Raw genomic sequence first — 18,548 nt, forward strand, 5'->3', positions numbered from 1 at the left:
GGGGCTCTCCCCAGTAAACCAGGATGTATGGTCACTTGGCTACTGCTGTTCCCGTAACCTCTCATGGATATAAATCTCAGACCGGGACATCTGTGCAAATATCTATTACAAACTGACTCTTGAACACTCATCCGTCTTGCTCTGGAAGCTCAGTGGAAGTCTAGCTCCCTCACTGGCTAGGAGCTCCAAAGAGCACTTTGTCTGAAAGGCTGGTTCCCAGGAAAATGGGAACATGTTCTGACTGAAGATCAGCTGACTTTCTAATTGGACCAGACAAGAGAATTCTCCATTAAAAGAAGGCATTCAGGGGGTGCCTGCGTGGCTCAGTTGGTTAAGCGTCTGCCTTCAGCTCAGGTCATTATCCCAGGGTGCTGGGATCCAGCCCCACATTGGGCTCCCTGCTCAGTGGGGGGTCTGCTACCCCCATCTTCCTCTGCCCATCCCCCCAGCTTGTGCTCCCTCCCTCTCTCTCTCAAATAAATCTTAAAAAAAAAAAAAAAAAGAATAATAAGAAGAAGGCATGGAGGACAGAATTCTAAGTCTAGGAGTTTCTTCCCAAGGTGTTAGTGCCAGGCTCCTCATGCAGCACGTCACTTCACCCTTACGCTATCCCTTTCAGTCCCCTTAGGTGCGGGTGCAGACACCAATTTTTGAACTTTTTGCAGAAATGTCATCCAAAGTACAGCATCTTTCACATTACTCACTTTTCAAGTATGGATTTACGATTAGAATATTTCAGGAATTAACAAATACCTCCTTGGATACAGATTAAGACCAATTTAAACAGACACCTACACATCACACTATCTATTCTGAAGGACTTCGGGTAAATTTCACATGGTGTAAAACCTCAGTAACGAGGTCCCTAAGCAACCTTCAGTTTTCAACAATTCCATTAAAAACTATCATTTCAAGGGGAAAAGGAAGTTACAGACTAGAGAGATTTAGACTAGTAGTAACAGATGTTTTTCCCACAGAAATTTCAATAATGAAGTATTTTTTGTAAAATTGAAACAGAGTAAATTTGGTACTGGATTACCTCTAGTTTCTCTTGAGAGTTATTGCCTCTCCTTTTACTGTCACAGCAGCAATATTAGCACCTTTATCATTTACTTCTATTACAAATAAAACCCCAGACCACCTACTGAAACAGAACAAATACAGCAGCTTCTTTTCCAGCCCTGTTCCATCTCTTGGCATCTTTCATGATATCATCATAACAGCAGTATGTGCCCTACCTCACTGATGGTATCGTGTCTACTTCACATTACCAGAATCTGGTGCTGGGAGAGAAACACTTTCAAATACTTGGTCTGATATTCAAGGTATACCATAATTTGGCCAAGCATTATCCTATAGAAAAATAATATATGTAACTTCAAATTTTCTAGTGGTCACATCTAGAAAGTAAAAAGAAATATGGGGAGCTAATTTTAATATTATATTTTATTTAATCCAATATATCCTGTAGGGGTTCAGAGCATGCTACCCCAAAATATGCCATTTTGACATAAGGATTATTGTTGCAGAAGGCCATTGGAAAAAAGGAAACATAAGAACAACTCTTGGGGATGTCCCTGCCTTTCTCTTAGAAAGGGAAGGATGATTCTTAATCATTGGAGACAAGTCTAGACTCTTAACTGCTCAGAAGCGGCACCAAAGGAATCAATACAAACACTGCTTTTAAAAAATCCTTAGCTTCCATTAGTTTCTTCATATATTTGCCTGCCCAACTCTGGAAACTCAAAGACCCTTTTCTTTGTCTTGTCACTTCTCCACCAAGTAGTTGTTCTTTGTTAAGACTCTATGTAAGTTTAAACTCCTTGTCTTTGTCTTGTTAATACTCTCTTTCAGAGCCCCAGCTAATGGACCCAAGGTGACTAGAGGAAAAAGAAAAAGAAAAAGAAAATTCTGTTATAATCCAATGCCTTCTATTTTAAGAGTCAGTATTTTCTTTTCTTGAACATTCTTTCCTCTATCTTGGGTTTTGGAATCTTGCTTATCTTCCAGGTCATCTCAAAGGCAAAACAAAGCTTTTCCACCTGGACCAGACATTCTCACTCGTTTATTCTACCATGGATTGTCATAATATATGCACACATATTGTTCCTCTTTATTGTCTTCTTGAGAGGAAGCACTGAGACTTATTTTTGCTTCTCAGGCTTATCAGATTGCCTTGTACATAGTAGGTAGTCATTAAGTATTTGTTGTGTTACAGTGAACTGCACTGAATTCCCTGCAAAGGAAAGGAACCTCTCTATTGAAAATCGAGCTACCAATAGCTCATGAAACATCTGCCATGGCAATATGTTTTCTACCTACAGGAAAACCAGCTTGCTGACTTATTCACTCTACATCCAAAACAACTGTTAATTGGATGAAAATTGCTCACATTGTGTGGTAATTCAAAAAAAGTCCTCATCATTAAGTTGATGATTATATTTTATTTCACTCTTATCACTGTGAGGCTGTGCAGGGTTCCCCATCCCCTTTAGTATATTGTCAATTAACTTGGCTAGAATATTCTCTGTCATTTCTTAGAAAACTTCCAGTTAGTCTGTGTCAGGCAGTGTGGCTGTTGAAAGGGATGGAAAGAAATAATAACTACTCTGACTACATATTTATAAAGTGCTCACATCTCCTAGGTACCGTTCTATCTAAAAAGAGAATTCGTCTGTGCTTGGAAGAATAGTGAGGTAGCACTAGAGCACCGCATTTCCTCTTCCGGGATTCTGTCTTCTCTGACTAGGCTTATTTCTGTCTGCCCTGGGGCTGCAAAAATACCAACCTGCTTTCCTCATAGAGGTCCCAGAGCTGAGGGACTTTTCTTCCCTGCAAAATAGGAAAAATTACCTAATACCAATGACTCTTTACTACTAGTATTTAGAATATTACTTCCCACAGGTATTTGCACTGTATTTATTTGACAATAGAAATGAAGCCCTTGTGGGTCTCTGGCATAAAACTTGAGTCACAGTCTTCAGACTTTCTTATGTTGTATAAAGATCCATTTCTCATTCACTGGTAGTGATGAAGTTCTAGAACCTAGGTGAGGTTCGGTGGGCTGAGGTCCGGAGCCGATGACCAAGAAAGAATTCTTGAGACATCTTTGGTGCAAAATGGTGGTTTATTAAAGCACAGGGACAGGACCTGTGGGCAGGAAGAGCTGCTGCCCCGGGTTGTGAGGGATGGTAGATTAAGTACCCTACGGAGTTTTCATATGCTAAAGAGGGCCTACAAGGTGCCTGCCTGGATACCCGAGGCCTAGCGGCTTGATCAATGTTGTCTTTAGGCCAGCCATTAACATGAAGGTAGTTGGGAGACTTTTTGGTGGGATGTCATAATCCTGCTATCATTCGTCTTTGTTAGTGAGATTTAGGACATTTGTAAACCAAGGGAGACTCCTGTCTTGCAGGATTGTGATCCCTGCAAGTTAACTATTTGCTTATTGTTCATGGCAGTCAGGGCTGCCCGAGGAATGCTACACATATGACTGAGGGGGAGTGGATGGAGAGGGGGTGCAAGGCGCCAGCTTTTGTTTTGTCTTCAGCCAGCCTCGTGCTCCCTCAGTAGCACTGGACTTTGCAGAATATAGGATCTCCCCAGGAAGAGGCAATTACTCCATGTTAAGAACTTGGGATCTGACATGACAACCTCTGAGCTTTGTTTCTTGTGGATAATACATTAATATTATCTATTATTTATATAGTATAATATTATACTCTATGATACACTATTAATACTAATAATATTATAATAGTATAATAATATTATACTATTAATACTATCTTGTGGATAATACTATTGAGCCCATAAAACCATTGTGAGGTTTAGATAACTACATCAAGTGCCTGATGCATAGCAAATGCTCGATAAGCATGAGATATTATCTTCTTTTGAAAAAAAGACACCCATTTACAAAATAGTAAGTACTGATGAAGTCCCAGAACCTAAGTCAGGTTCGGTGGGGTGAGGAGGTTCGGAGCCAACGACTAAAGAAAGAATTCTTAAGCCGTCATTGGTGCAAAATGGTGGTTTATTAAAGCACGGGGACAGGACCCATGGGCAGGAAGAGCTGCTGCCCCGGGTTGTGAAGGTGGGCATGTTATATACCCCACGGTTGGGGGGATGGTGAAGGGATGGGAGGTTTCAACAGAGTTCTCACATGTTAGGGAGGGCCTACAAGGTGCCGGGGGGAGTCTTTGCCCTTATGGCCTGATCAATGTCGTCTTTAGGTCAGGCATTAACATCAAGATAATTGGGAGATTCTTGGTGGGGCATTATGATCTGGCTATCCTTTACATTCCTTTCTACTCCAGTCTCCTCCAGTTTATGGTGGGAGGGGGACATTAGGGCTTCAGGAACCAAGAGTTATTTGCCTCTGGAAATTTGTGCTATTGATAAGGTAACCTCCCTGTTTAGGTCTCTAGGACATCTTGTAGAGCAAGGGAGATTCCTGTTCTGCAGGATTGCGATCCCTGCAAGTTAACTATTTATCGTTTTATGGCGATCAGGGGTGCCTGAGGAATGCTACACATATGGAGGGGAGCGGGTGAAGAGGGGGTGCAAGGCGCCAGCTTTTGCTTTGTCCTTAGCCAGCCTCCTGCTCCCTCATCAGTACCATGCATTTTAATGCCTCCAATACCACAGACTCTATGTTGACTTTTTAAATATGACCTTTCAGGTTATGACACACATACGAAATGGTAATTGTGGCAGTACAATGGGTTGAGCCGGTAGGGTTGCCCAAAGCCAAAGGCCAGCAGCCAAGGGGCTCCAGCCAATATCTTGGCATTTTTGTAATGCATTTGTGAAAGGTAGCAGAATGCACTACCTCAAAACATACCTTTTTGGCAAAAGGATTATATTGATCTGATAATTTTGAGAAACTGCAGACACAGAAGAAGCTCTGAGAGCAGAATAGAAGTTACCCTTTTGTTAAGGGAAATTTACGTTAGAAACAATGTCTGTATCAGGAAAAGGGCTATTACCTGAGAGGACTTTTTCACCCAGAGACTTACCTGCATGCAGGGCAACTGGTGTTAATCCAGTATTTCCTCTTCTCACCTTCCTTTGAATTGCTCTCCCCACCTGCAAAGCCCCAGACACTTTTTCTCTAGCCTCACAGCCTTTTGAGTCTCATTTCTTTGTGGGACTTCATAATTAATTAATTTAATTAAAATTTTAAATTATTTAAAATTAATGTAATTAACTGCATAATTTATTTTAATTAAAATGTATTATGCACTTAATTAAAATTGGGTTTTTCCTTCTGTTAATCTGTCTTTTTATTACGGGGGCCTCAACCAAGAACCTTGAGGAGTAAAGGGAAAATTATCATCCCCACATTTTATTATTTCTACATTTGGGGTAACATGGTGTCTCAGAACACCAGACGGAAGTTTTGCCATGAAGTATTATTGTTCCCCCTATACACGAGAGGGGAAATTGAGACTTGGGAAAGTTAAGGCGACATATAGCTCCTGAGTACCCAATAAATAGTGGGACTATTGTTAATAAACAGTGGTGCTGAAAGTTGGTCTTCAATAACCTTGGAATTATTAAGTGAAGTCAACATACATTGATTAAAATGTTTGCATCAGCTACTTCTTCATTAGACTTTTTGTTTTGAGACAATGGTACATTCATATACAAATACAGGACAACATCAGAATAAAAAGGATGAGCACCGTTTTCAAATACTCATTTCAACGTAGCTGGGGGATGTCTGTGTACAATGAGTAGGAGGATATGTGGGTCAGGAGCTCTACAGAGGTCAAAGCTGCAGATAAGGATTCATCAGTCTTCCTCCCATGTGTTAGACGTGACAGGACCCTGGGGACAGAAGGGGTCCCACAGAGACTAGGAACAGAGCAAGACAAGTCACTTCTCTTAACTGCAAGTTGTGTGTAATGAAAAATCTCTAGCCCGGGGGTTGGTGGGGGCGGTAGTATGCACCACAAAGGTTAAAACATTACAGAATTTGTAAATTCAGAGTATTGCTGCTGGGATAAAGACAACCTTAAGACAGAACTACAGTGAAACACTAGCAAGTTTTCAGTGCTTTTTATTTTTTTCTTTAGCCCTAAGCCCTTTTTTAACCTTCTCCAAACATGTAAGTCATGCTCCCATTTCTGAAGAAGTCAGAAAGGCAGACATGCAATTACAGCGATATTCTGAGCAGTTGTTCAGGCATAAACAGCAGCCTCCATAGCACAGAATCTTGTAATTAGGGCACGTCCTCCCCAAAGCTCCAGAAAAAGTGGGAGCGGACCATGTAAAGCACCAAAGGATCATCACTGAAAAAATGAAAAAAGCAACATCCAAATGTAACTTTTCTTCCTTTAGCACATTCATCTTAGAATCTTCCATTTGTATATTGCTCTACCTTCTACCAAGACAAAGGTGACAGGATTGGAGGATATCCACGTGTGAGAGAGCCCTCCTGCAAATCCAAACCTAATTAGTTGTATCTGGTAGTCCCTCCTCCCCTCCATTTCTACCACCATCCCCCGGCCTCACCACAGAGGTGACTTCGTTCCTTTGTTTTCTTTAAAATGCTCTTTTGAGGTTTAGATAACTACATCAAGTGCCTGATGCATAGCAAATGCTCGAAAAAATAAAATAAAAAAAATAATAATAGGATTCATGAATACTGTAGTATTCATGAAAAAATAAAAATAAAAATAAAAATAAAAATGAAATAATAATAGGATTCATGAATACTATAGTGAAAGCCCGGAGAAAAGGACAGCAAATTGGTTAGTAAAGAAAATGCCATAAAGTATCTAACTACACAAAAAATTCCATGATAAACCATAATATACTCTATGTGTCTGGGAAATGAAATCACTGATTGTCAAATATTCAAGAGAACTCACGAATTCTATCAAAGTTACACATATTTATTGAGCTGTTTCCCTTTTCTTAGATTGGAGGGAAATAAGAATTATTTATTCAAATTCTTGCAGGCATATTGGTTAATGAGTTCTCTCTTTAATTGGCCAGTATCAGTCTGCTGAGGACCATGAACTTGTCCCCATGTTAGGCTCTCGGTGAGGTCTAGGATGTGGAGAGAGGGGACTAGCTCACAAATTTAGTCTGGTGGCCCTTAGTGATACAATAGAATCCTGATTGTGATGGCATCAACATGTCTCTTACCTTTTTAAAGAATTCCACATTGGGGAGGACGTGCCCTAATTACAAGATTCTGTGCTATGGAAGCTGTTGTTTATGCCTGAAGGGACCTCAGGAAACCAGAAGAGTACATAATGTGGATTCTCCACGTTTGCTAATTCTTTTTTTTTTTTTTGATAAAGCTATCTATAGCAGATTATTTTATGTATCACTGTTTTCAAAGAGATTGTGAGCTAGCAGCTAAGCATCCCCAGTAAACATCTGAATAAGAGACTTGTACAGGTGTAGTAAAGAAATCCAACATCCCCAGAAAATGTGCCAACTACTGCAGGAAGTCACTCTGTGCTATTCTAAAGTGTTGCTAAATATAGTTGGGCAGCAAGCCTTTGCATTAAATCAGCAGGGCTGGTTCATGGCTTAATAATGGATGAAATTCAGGAAGATATAAAGTGTCCTCCAGAAAGACCTCATCTACCTCTAGCTCATGTCTCTGCTTTTCATCTAGGCTTTTTTTTTTTTTTTTTTTTTTTTGCATTGGGAAGAATCACCTCCACTTATCAGCAAACTTAGCAGTGCTGAGAAAAGTTCCTGGCATGGAGGAGCAGAGTGTTGCCCCACCATGTGGTAAAATAGTTTTGGGTGGGGGGGGCATCATGTTGAGAGCTGGTGTTGGGACTCAGTACAGACAGAAAAGGTTCTTTGCTCATCAGGGGCGGCAGAGGGGAGTGTTGGGGACAGGGAATGGTACAGAATGGAAGAAACACAAGAGCAATTCTCTGCTTTTACTGGAATGCATGGCTTCATATTGCTTCTAAATCCAGAATGGGTTTTGTAGGCTGGTTGGCTCTTCATCTCTCCACAAATGAGACTGAGAAGGAATACCACCAGTTTCATTCATCATGCATTCAAGAAATATTTATTGCACACCTGCTACGTGTCAGGGGAGCTGGGCAGACAGCAGTGAACAAGTCAAGGAGTTCATATTCTGAGTCGGGTGGGGTGGGGGATAAACATTCTAAAGAGTAAAAAGCCAACATCCTGGTAGTACTGATCCTTCCGGTGACCTTGACCCAAGTCATCACCATTTGACATGTTTGCGTGTCCTTGGCTTCCCATCCCCATGCTCTGCCAACAGTATGACAAGCCCCTCATTCTTGACTCCCTGTGCACTCAGGGTCAGCCAAGCTGTTCTCATTCTTACTCATCATCAGGGTCTCACTCTCAGCCCCATTCTCTCCTACACATTGACTGCAACAGAATTTTTTAGGACTTGGCCAAGAACTGAAGCCTGAGGTTCTACTCCCCGCTTCCAATTTGAATGGAATTCCTGGCATGACCAGGCCACCTGCTCAGCCCTTGTTTTGCTACAAGCCCTCACCTTTTGCATGCGTACCTCTCAGTGTTTACTTGTATGTACAATTCTCTGCCAGCTGTCATGAGTGACCAGTAGACTAACCACTCTGGTGCCCACCACCAGTGCCAGTGCTGAGACCCCACACAAACCTTCCTCCTTCCCACGCACAGCAAGCTGTGCTACCCTTGTCGGCTCTGGTAGATGTGGTGCCTCCAGACGACACTCAGCTCTTTTGGAACTATTCTTGTGGACACTGCCCTTTTTTAAAAAAACAGAATAACCAGCTCTCTGAGACTTGGGCTTAGACACCCCAAGAAGGATGGAGGAGAGGAAGTGAAAGCCCCCAGCCCCTGCCCTTGCCATGAGCCCCCTGGATAAGCTTGAGGGTGCACCTGGAGTTGGAGCATTTGTCAAGCACTTCCCTGTCATATCTCTAATTTGTCACTACCATCTGATGATGTTGTTCAGGCATCATATGTCATTATAAGGATCATCACTATTTGCATACAAGATAGTTTTATCCCAGGTAAAAGCAAGTGCTTGGTGTTGGTCGATGACCAGCTCTGTGCAGTATTGTCTAACAAATGATAACATCTGTGAGGAAAAGGTTTCCTATCAGAGGCAGGTTTGAGACTTGTCTCAGGTCTCACCTCTTCCCACTCTCTTCCTTCTCTTCTCCACTCAATAATTTGATATTTCCTGATCTGCAAGAGAGTTAGGGTAGAAACCATGTCCTAAAGGGTCATAAATTAAATCAGAGGCATGATCTCTGAGAATCAGACCTTCCAGTCACTTTGATCTCATGGGGAGATCAGACACAGATTCATGAAAAGGAGTCATAGAAAGCAATGTAACAACGGAATGCAAATTAAAATCATACTAGCTTGCCTATACATTCTAGAGTGACCTGGACTAGAGATGCAATATAGAGATGACAGTAAAAGAAGGCTTGTTGGAAAAAAGACTCCTCCCAAGATCGTGGGTATGGTGCCTGCTGGCAGTCTGCACCACAGTGGCCGCCAGACAGAGGGAACACTGGCCAGGGATGATAGGGGGAAAAAAATCCAATGCCTGTGATGAGCTGTCAGACAGTCATTAGCATTCTCTTGACCAAAGAGGAGTTTAGATTTGAAGGTCTCGCCTGATCAAACACACTTTCTGTGTAATGAAGTATTGAGCCAACCCTTGGAATAAAAACCTAAAGGTCTCCTTGAAACTACACTGCTATTTGGAACACGTTCATCTTCTGCTTATGGGATCATATGGCCATCAGGTCCATTTCTTTCTTAAATTTCAGTTATTAAAATAGAAGAAAATGACTTACTTTATAGAACTGATATCTGATCCATGTTGTTTCTTCCAAACGTGGTAACAAGAGTGTTGGTAGTTCTGATGTAATAAACAGTACTTAAGTTGACCTAATACATTTCTGAATAACAAAACTATTAGAAGGGGCACCTGGGTGGCTCAGTCATTACGCTTCTGCCTTCCGCTCAGGTCATGATTCCAGGGTCCTGGGATGGAGCCTCACATTGGGCTCTCTGCTCAGTGGGGAGCCTGCTTCTCCCTATCTCTCTGCCTACTTGTGATCTCTCTCTCTGTCAAATAAATAAAATCTTAAAAAAAAAAAGTAAGTCTGAAACAGTTTTAATACAATTTTTTTTCTTCTAATAAGTTCCTTTTTCCTACTTATACTCTATACGTTTAAGTATATAGTATATATAGTATATATTTATTATACACACACACACATACTCTTTAAATGAGTTTACTTTTTATTCAAAGAACAGAAATACCACTTTTTCAGTTTGTTGCCCAAATTTTAGAAGGCATAATCTTTTTACTACATATTAGTGTTAACACATACCTACTCAAATTTCTAAAGAAAGTCACTTCAAAGTGTGTCCTGTGTTCATACTTGCCACATTATAAAAAATAAACACCAAATTTACCTAAGGTAGGTTGAATGAATCTATGCAACGGCATGATTCAGTGATCAGAACAACTGGGCTGCCATCCCATTCTTAGATTCTCAGGAGTCTGTAATTAATTCTCTATAACTCATCTTGGGTATATATCACAGAGTTTAAGGAACCCTCAGGGTGAATCGCATTTTTGGAGATGTTTGTTTCTTATTCAGCTAAGAGCTTCATTTCTGAGAGGTTACACTTGAACTCCAAAAGCTGCAATGAGAAGGGAACATAATTTTGGAGACTGTGATTGCTGGGATGTGTATATTCCCTGAGCTCAAAGTCCTAGAGGGAATGCCTGGTTGGCTCAGTCAGTTAAGCATCACACTCTTTGATTTTGGCTCAGGTCACAATCTCAGGGTCTGGAGATAGAGCCCCAGGTCAGGGTCTGCTCTCAGCGGGGAGTCCACTTGGGATTCTCTCCTTCTCTCTCTCTCTGCCCCTCCTCCCATTCTGACTCTCTCTCTCCCCCAACCTCTAAAATCAATCAATCAATCAATCAATCAATGGGGGGGGGGAGTTCCAGAGGATTATCATGCAATAGATCTTTTCTATGCAGATTTAGGCTCCTCAAAAACACTCAAGAAAGTACTATTCAAGGGGAAAACTTAAAACCTTGTACTGAAAAAGCAGGAAACCCTGGCAGGCTCTGGTTGTATGCAAAATTTTGGCAGCAAAACCAACTCTGAATCCAGATAATCTTCCCAATTGCATAACTCTAGCCAGTGTATGCTTTAGGAACATAACTATACATATGTGTATTTTCCACACTCCCTGCATCTTCTCATGGTAGAGACTTTGAAAATGGCTCTGGTGTTCCAGTGGCACATGAGAAGTAACAATAACTGGAGAAGAAGAGGGATAGAAAAGGAAAGAGATAGGCTGGGGTGTCAGGTGTAGGTTCCACCATTTTCACTTGAGCCCTATTACTACTGAAGAAGGGAAAGGAGCTGCCCTAGGTGGATGGATGTACAAGGAATGCCAAGTGGAAATACACTGGCAGGAAGGGGAAACAATACTGAGCTAATACATTCGATGTGGAAAGCTCAATAAAAGTTCAGACACATTGAGCTTTCAAGATCTAATAGCTCGTGATAAGAATGACTACTTGAAATGATTTTATATTCAAGGTGTACTCTTAACTATTTACACTGTCATTACATTTGTTTTATATCAGTAAGAGTGATTATATAATGCCCAGCTTTTTGAATTGCTCCTTAACACATATAACATTGTATCAAATCATATAAGACATGGTTTAAAACAAAAGGCAAGTGGATGTCTTCATTAAGTTTCAGTTACCTTTAGATCAGGGCATTGGGCTTTGCAATGACTTGCTGCTATTGGAACATAAACTCCAGATCTTTCTATTGGAACATAAGCTCCACATCTTTGGAAACTCGTACTTTTATATTGAACCCTGTCCTTAACTTGCTGGCAACTGGCACCCTTTTGCTCTCAGATTATGTTCTTATACCATGTATTACAAACCTCTGAAAGAGGATATACATTTTAGATAATTATAACTATAGAATGAAATATAATTAGTGTTATAATCTTAAATTAATAAGAACACATTAACATTTTGGTCCTATAAAAACAATATATTCTCCTATAGCTTTAAAAAATAAAGATCTTTTACTTAAAAGTAACTATATTGGTGTCATTATCAGTTTCTAGACTTCTGTGAACGGAAGGTGTATGCAAAAGGACCTCCAAAGTCTGAAGAAATTCTAAGGTTGGAAAAAAGGTCAAGTCCAGCTTGACAAGAAATGGTTTATTAAGGTGACATATACAGAAGCATGTCTTAGGCTGCCACAAACCAAGTGGATCTCCACAACCCCACCTCTGGTAAAACCTGCTTTTATAGCCCTATAGGCTGGAGAGTACATGCTAGGAGACCATCCAGGAAGGGAATGTTTGAGAACAGGTATGTGTCATTGTTCTTTCTCCAGGGCAGACCAAAGATATTATGCCCTGAGGATGTACTTATGAAGAATGTGTTCAAAAAGGCTCCAGGTCACAAAGTGATTATCATGATGGATTTGTCTAAGATGGTGTGATTCACACAAGACCTTTTTTGATGTATAAAAGTAGAAAAATCTCTCACATAATCTCTACTGCTGCTCTTGCCATTTGGAGGATATCACCAGAAATTAGCTTTTTTGGCTAAAACATATTCATTGTGTCATATTGCAATAAGATTATGGTTTATATAGACAATTATCATTGATGGAATTGAGGGTTGTTTTTCTTAAATGGTTCCAGATATCCTTCTTTTCTTGTTTTTCTTTTTTTCTACAAAAATCTCCAATGGAAAAATATCCATGGAAAAAGTCACTCACTTGTTACAAATATGTTGTCACGTTAGTTGTGATGGTCAATCCTTCATTTTCTAAAACGGTCCAAGAAAAATAAAGTCATTTTGACATGCTTTATCCCAACCAGTAATTTCCTGTGAAAGCAAATAATTTCTGGCTATGCCATTTTTTTGTTAGATCATTATTTAGAGGAATTATTTGTTTTCATTTTCATGTTTGAGTACTGTTGCTATATATGCTAGGTGAAGGATAAACTTTCTGTTTTTTAAATTGTCAACTAAAGTATTATTTGGTGCACATAAACACATATTTCTCATGGCTCAAAAGCAAATATAGTAGGGTTGCAGATTTAACTTTAAATTAAATCTACTACAACTGAGATTTGTTCTTTTATTTTTACTGATTTTTTAAATTTTATTTTTTAAATTAAATTTATTTATTTGGTACACACACACACAGAGCATGCAAGCACAAGCAGGAGAGCAGCAGAGGGAGAAGCATGATCCCTACTGACCAGGGAGCCAAATGTGGTGCTCCATCCCAGGACCCAGGATCATGACCTGAGCTAAGGCAGAAGCTTAACTGACTGAGCCACCCAGGCAACCCATGTTCCTTTATTTTTATCCATAAATATTGTGGGCTTCCCCTGACTTCTAGTAGTCGTGGTGGTAGTTGTTGGGAGGGGAAAATTATTAACTTTTAGCCCTTATCTGTGTGAAATCTTAGTTCAAATGAATAAAGGAAACAATCCCTTTAAATAATGCTCAGCTTTGGGGAAAAAGAAAAAAACAAAAACAAAGAGTTTATGTGATCTCTTATATTGTGTGTCCCCCTAAATCCTCTCCAAAATGGCTTCTGTGGGTATGGATGTGTTTTTCATGATCCTGGGACAGTAGTCTTTGGGGTGATGGACCCATTCCCTTGGTTGGTTCTTGCCCAGTTAAGACCTGTGGCTCAATTGTGGGGCTATGGAGCAGCATAGAGTGCCCCCAAAGTTCTTATGGGTGCTGATTTGGCATTATCTCCATGCTCCTCTCCGCTTCCCATACAAGTTTTCACTTTTTCATAATCTTTTGGGCCTCTTCTTCAATGCCAATGGTTGGGAATGATAAGAGCAGTCTCCAAGGTCTTCATGTGGTTAAAGGTCATCTGAAAGATCCGTGGCCACTCTTTCATCTTGTCTCCCCTTTACTGACTCAGTCCCACTTTGGGTTTCTCAGGGCCTACCAACACTTCTGAGTCCCTGGCCTGGAGACTTGTTCTGTAACCCAACCCTATGAGAGCAACCCCCACTGAGACTCTCTCCACCCCCATCTCCGCAACTGCAGGATCTTATATATACACCACATGGGAATCAAGGCTTCTTGGGGGAAACCACATCATCCTCCTGACCTGCACAGCTAAATGATGTGGGTTTTCTCCAGGTTGGGGCAGAGCAGTCTGCGAGGCAATCCCTCTCAGAGTTTCAAGTGAAGAGTTGGGGCAAGAATCCCTCTGCCCCCCCTCCTTCTGAGTTTCCCTTGCTCATCAAGCTGGGGTGGGGGACATATGTCGGCTGTACTTTGCTCTCTTAGTTTTCCTTCTCCATCCTACCTCCCTCTTTCTACCATCCCCTGGAAAGAAGGATGGTGGGCTGCCTTCCACTTCATGATGTTGTATCTTCTTTTGTGTAGCAGCAGGTCTTGGAGCTTTGCTGTCAGGAAGCAAAGGTTTCTTCTCTAGCCCACAGAACTCTATAAACTGGATCATCCAGGCTGAGATGGTGACATGTTAAAGAAGAAAGATAATAGTATTTGGAAAATCCTCTCTCAAGGCAATAACCTGACTTGGAAGTCCTTTTTAATTTTTTTCTGCATAATCTTATTTCTTATGCTGGAATCTGAATAATACAATTTTTTTTTGCATTCTTTCTTACTATAAATCCCTATCTCCACCCCACTGCATCCTACCCCTCCCCACACCCTTCAATTAGATGGACATTCAGGCCAGCTGGATGAAGACCACCCTCTCAGAGAGACAAAGAAAGAAACACATTACTAATTTTCATAATTTTACCCTGTTACAAAATAAATACGCTACCATTAGAAGTCATGTCCTACACAGAAAGAGATGATGTGTCAGCTACCAATTCCTTAACAAAAATCATGGAAGACACAAAGATTTGGTTTTTATCTCCTGGTGGAGATTTTGTTACTATATAAAGACTGAGCATTTTTGTTCTTGTAAATAAATTTCTTGCAGCAACTGCATGATAGTGAATTATACAAACAGCTACTCCTTTCTGTGACTAGGCAGAAAAGCTTGACAGTTTACCCAGCCTAGGAAGGGGAACTATCAGTGCAAATTGATCCACACACATGAAGTGTTAGCTTATAGTTCAAAAAGACATCTTGGATGAGATTGGACATATTGATTCCTTTCATAGTTAACTGAAGCAGGACACAAAAGAAGATTTCATTTATACTCTCTCCCTTAAATACTGCAAAGATACCAAGAGCCAACTACAACCATTATTATCACATGGCTTGCCAACTAATATCTGCTTTAAGCAGAAGGATAGATTTTGCATTTTCTATAACTTACTTCCAGATATTCACATAAATTTAAAAAAAAAATTTTATCATTGGACAAAGGAACATGCTGAAGCTTCTTTGGTGCATCTTCTCTCAATACCACTTTTTAACGACATTTCTAATGAATAGAAATTCACCCACTACAAGAGCTTCTTTTCCTTGGCATATGAATTTGATACTTATTAGGATGTTTGTCTGTGTCCAGAACTCCTCAAGTCACACAGACTCACATGTCCTCAAGGTTGTGCTATGATCAAATCATTCCCTTGTATATGCATGATAACAAAGTGTATCTTCTCACATTAAAAAAAAAAAAATCTTCAGGAGCGGTGGCTACCCAAGCTGTGCCCAGCAATGCGCTCCTTCCCGCTCCCCCACATCAGCCTCGGCCCTCTCACCGGCTGTAGAAAATGGTGAAAGAAACCACTTATTATGATGTTTTGGGGGTCAAACCCAATGCCACCCAAGACGAACTGAAAAAGGCCTACAGGAAACTGGCCTTGAAGTACCAACCTATAAGAATCCAAATGAAGGAGAGAAGTTTAAACAGATTTCTCAAGCTTATGAAGTACTCTCTGATGCAAAGAAAAGGGAATTATATGACAAAGGAGGTGAACAGGCAAAGAAGGTGGAGCTGGTAGTGGTTTTGGCTCCCCCATGGACATCTTTGATATGTTTTTTGGAGGAGGAGGAAGAATGCAGAGAGAAAGGAGAGGTAAAAATGTTGTGCATCAGCTCTCAGTAACCTTAGAAGATTTATATAATGGTGCAACAAGAAAACTAGCTCTGCAAAAGAATGTGATTTGCGATAAATGTGAAGGCCAATGTGGTAAGAAAGGAGCAGCTGAGTCTTGTCCCAATTGCTGAGGTACTGGAATGCAAATAGGAATTCATCAGATAGGACCTGGAATGGTTCAGCAAATTCAGTCTGTGTGCATGGAGTGCCAGGGCCATGGGGAATGGATCAGTCCTACAGATAGATGTAAAAGCTGCAATGGAAGGAAGATAGTTCGAGAGAAGAAGATTCTAGAAGTTCATATTGACAAAGGCATGAAAGATGGCCAGAAGATAACATTCCATGGTGAAGGAAACCAAGAACCAGGACTGGAACCAGGAGATATTATCATTGTTTTAGATCAGAAGGACCACGCTATTTTTACTCGGCAAGGAGAAGACGTTTTCATGTGTATGGACATACAGCTGGTTGAAGCACTGTGCGGTTTTCAAAAGCCAATATCTTCTCTTGACAACTGAACCATTGTCATCACCTCTCATCCAGGTCAAATTGTCAAGCGTGGAGATATCAAGTGTGTGCTAAATGAAGGCATGCCAATTTATCGTAGACCATATGAGAAGGGTCACCTCATCATCAAATTTAAGGTAAACTTTCCTGAGAATGGCTTTCTGTCTCCTGATAAACTCTCTTTGCTGGAAAAACTCCTACCTGAGAGGAAGAAGTAGAAGAGACTGATGAAATGGACTAGGTAGAACTGGTGGACTTTGATCCAAATCAGGAAAGACAGCGCCATTACAATGGGGAAGCATATGAGGATGATGAACATCATCCCAGGGGTGGTGTTCAGTGTCAGACCTCTTAATGGGGCCAGTGAATAACATTGGTGGCATTTTATGTGCAGTAGTGAATGAGTGAAGGACTATAATCATAGCTCACTACTTGCTATTGTTTTTGTTTTAATATTCAACTATAGTAGTGTTTTAAAAGTTAAATGAAGAATAAACTCAAATATAAAAGCTCAAAAAAAATCTTCATTTTCAATGTTTGAAGTAGCAAGGTACATAGTAACATGGTGGTTATTCAGATCCATTTCTCTTTAGTCTACAAGTAAAGATGAATGAGATTTCTGGTTTTGTTGTGTGTGTGTGTGGGGGTGTCCATATAACATGGCACAAAAACCTGACAAAGATAAGAAATTTGACTATGGAATAAACCACCATCAACAATATTAACAGTTAATGGCCAACTACTCAGGCAAACTTATCTATGCTGCTGTCATGTCATTATCTACACATGCATCAAGAAAGACCCCAAAATGTTGCAAGACAGATGGAGCCACAACCCAACAGCTCTATAGAATAGGATCAACTCACTGACACACACATTCTTACTGGCAATTGCAAATAATAGCAGGGAGTAGTGCTTGACTCAGTTATGTATAGTGGTGAATTGGCCATTAGCAAAATGTGGGGCCAACAAATTCTACTGCGATGGCTCAATCTGTATTCTTGGTGAAATCACGCATGTCTCCCTCTTCCAGGAAGGGAAGAGCTCCAACAAATAGCTTCTAATGTAGAGGATTGAAATGTAAACCTAACATCAAGACATGGTATAGGTTCTACATATGACATCCCAGGTAACAGTTGGAAATACAAATCAAGATCTATGAGTATATGGTTAATCTCTTAATTTTTATCTCCAACATTTTTTTTAAAGATTTTGTTTACTTATTTGTCAGAGAGAGAGAGAGAGAGAGCGAGCACAGGCAGACGGGGTGACAGGCAGGCTCCCTGCCAAGCAAGGAGCTCGATGCGGGACTCGATCCCAGGATCCCGACCTGAGCCGAAGGCAGCTGCTTAACCAACTGAGCCACCCAGGCATCCCTCCAGCTATTTTTCAACAGTGGTTTTTGGTGAAGCTGAGTTTTGCATGGAGAAAGGGTGGAGGAGGTGGGAGGTTGGTGAGCAGTACCCAACTCAAGTCTCAATCCTTTACACCCCAAGAGCAAAACAGTAAGCATTCTGTTAACTGAACCCTGAACCGATACTTGGTATTTTGATGAACATCTAGTGTTACTCCAGAATGGTCCCAGAGGCCTTGGCTCTTATGTTCAACAGTCTAACGAAGTATTCCATACATAAACATACTCTCCCTGAGGTGAGTTTTGATTAACATGGTTTTATGAATCTTATTATTTCCAGAAAGGTTTTGGTGCCCCCACTAGATGCCCTTTGGCCTTCTTAATCTGGCTCTGAAGACAGACCCTAGAAAAGTTTTCTCCTCTCTCTGGGTGGCCATGTGTTAGTGGAGTTTATTGAGGAAAAAAAAAATGTAGTTCATCACCCTACAAAAGGTTAGAACGCCTTATAACTGATAGTCCATGGAACTATGGAGAGCATAAAGGAGATGTGAGGCTCATACCACCATAGAATCAGGGACTCATAGATAAGAAATGGA

At 40.6% G+C, this 18,548-nt stretch overlaps 1 pseudogene across 1 annotated transcript; it reads left to right on the forward strand.

The window, feature by feature from the left end:
* Positions 1–15,743: 15,743 nt before the first annotated feature.
* Positions 15,744–17,167, forward strand: LOC309845225 (dnaJ homolog subfamily A member 1 pseudogene; annotated as a pseudogene). The gene has a single exon. The product of its transcript is annotated as a dnaJ homolog subfamily A member 1 pseudogene (transcript).
* Positions 17,168–18,548: the final 1,381 nt, after the last annotated feature.

This window comes from Mustela nivalis (assembly GCF_964662115.1).
Source record: "Mustela nivalis genome assembly, chromosome: 12".
Lineage (NCBI taxonomy): Eukaryota > Metazoa > Chordata > Mammalia > Carnivora > Mustelidae > Mustela > Mustela nivalis.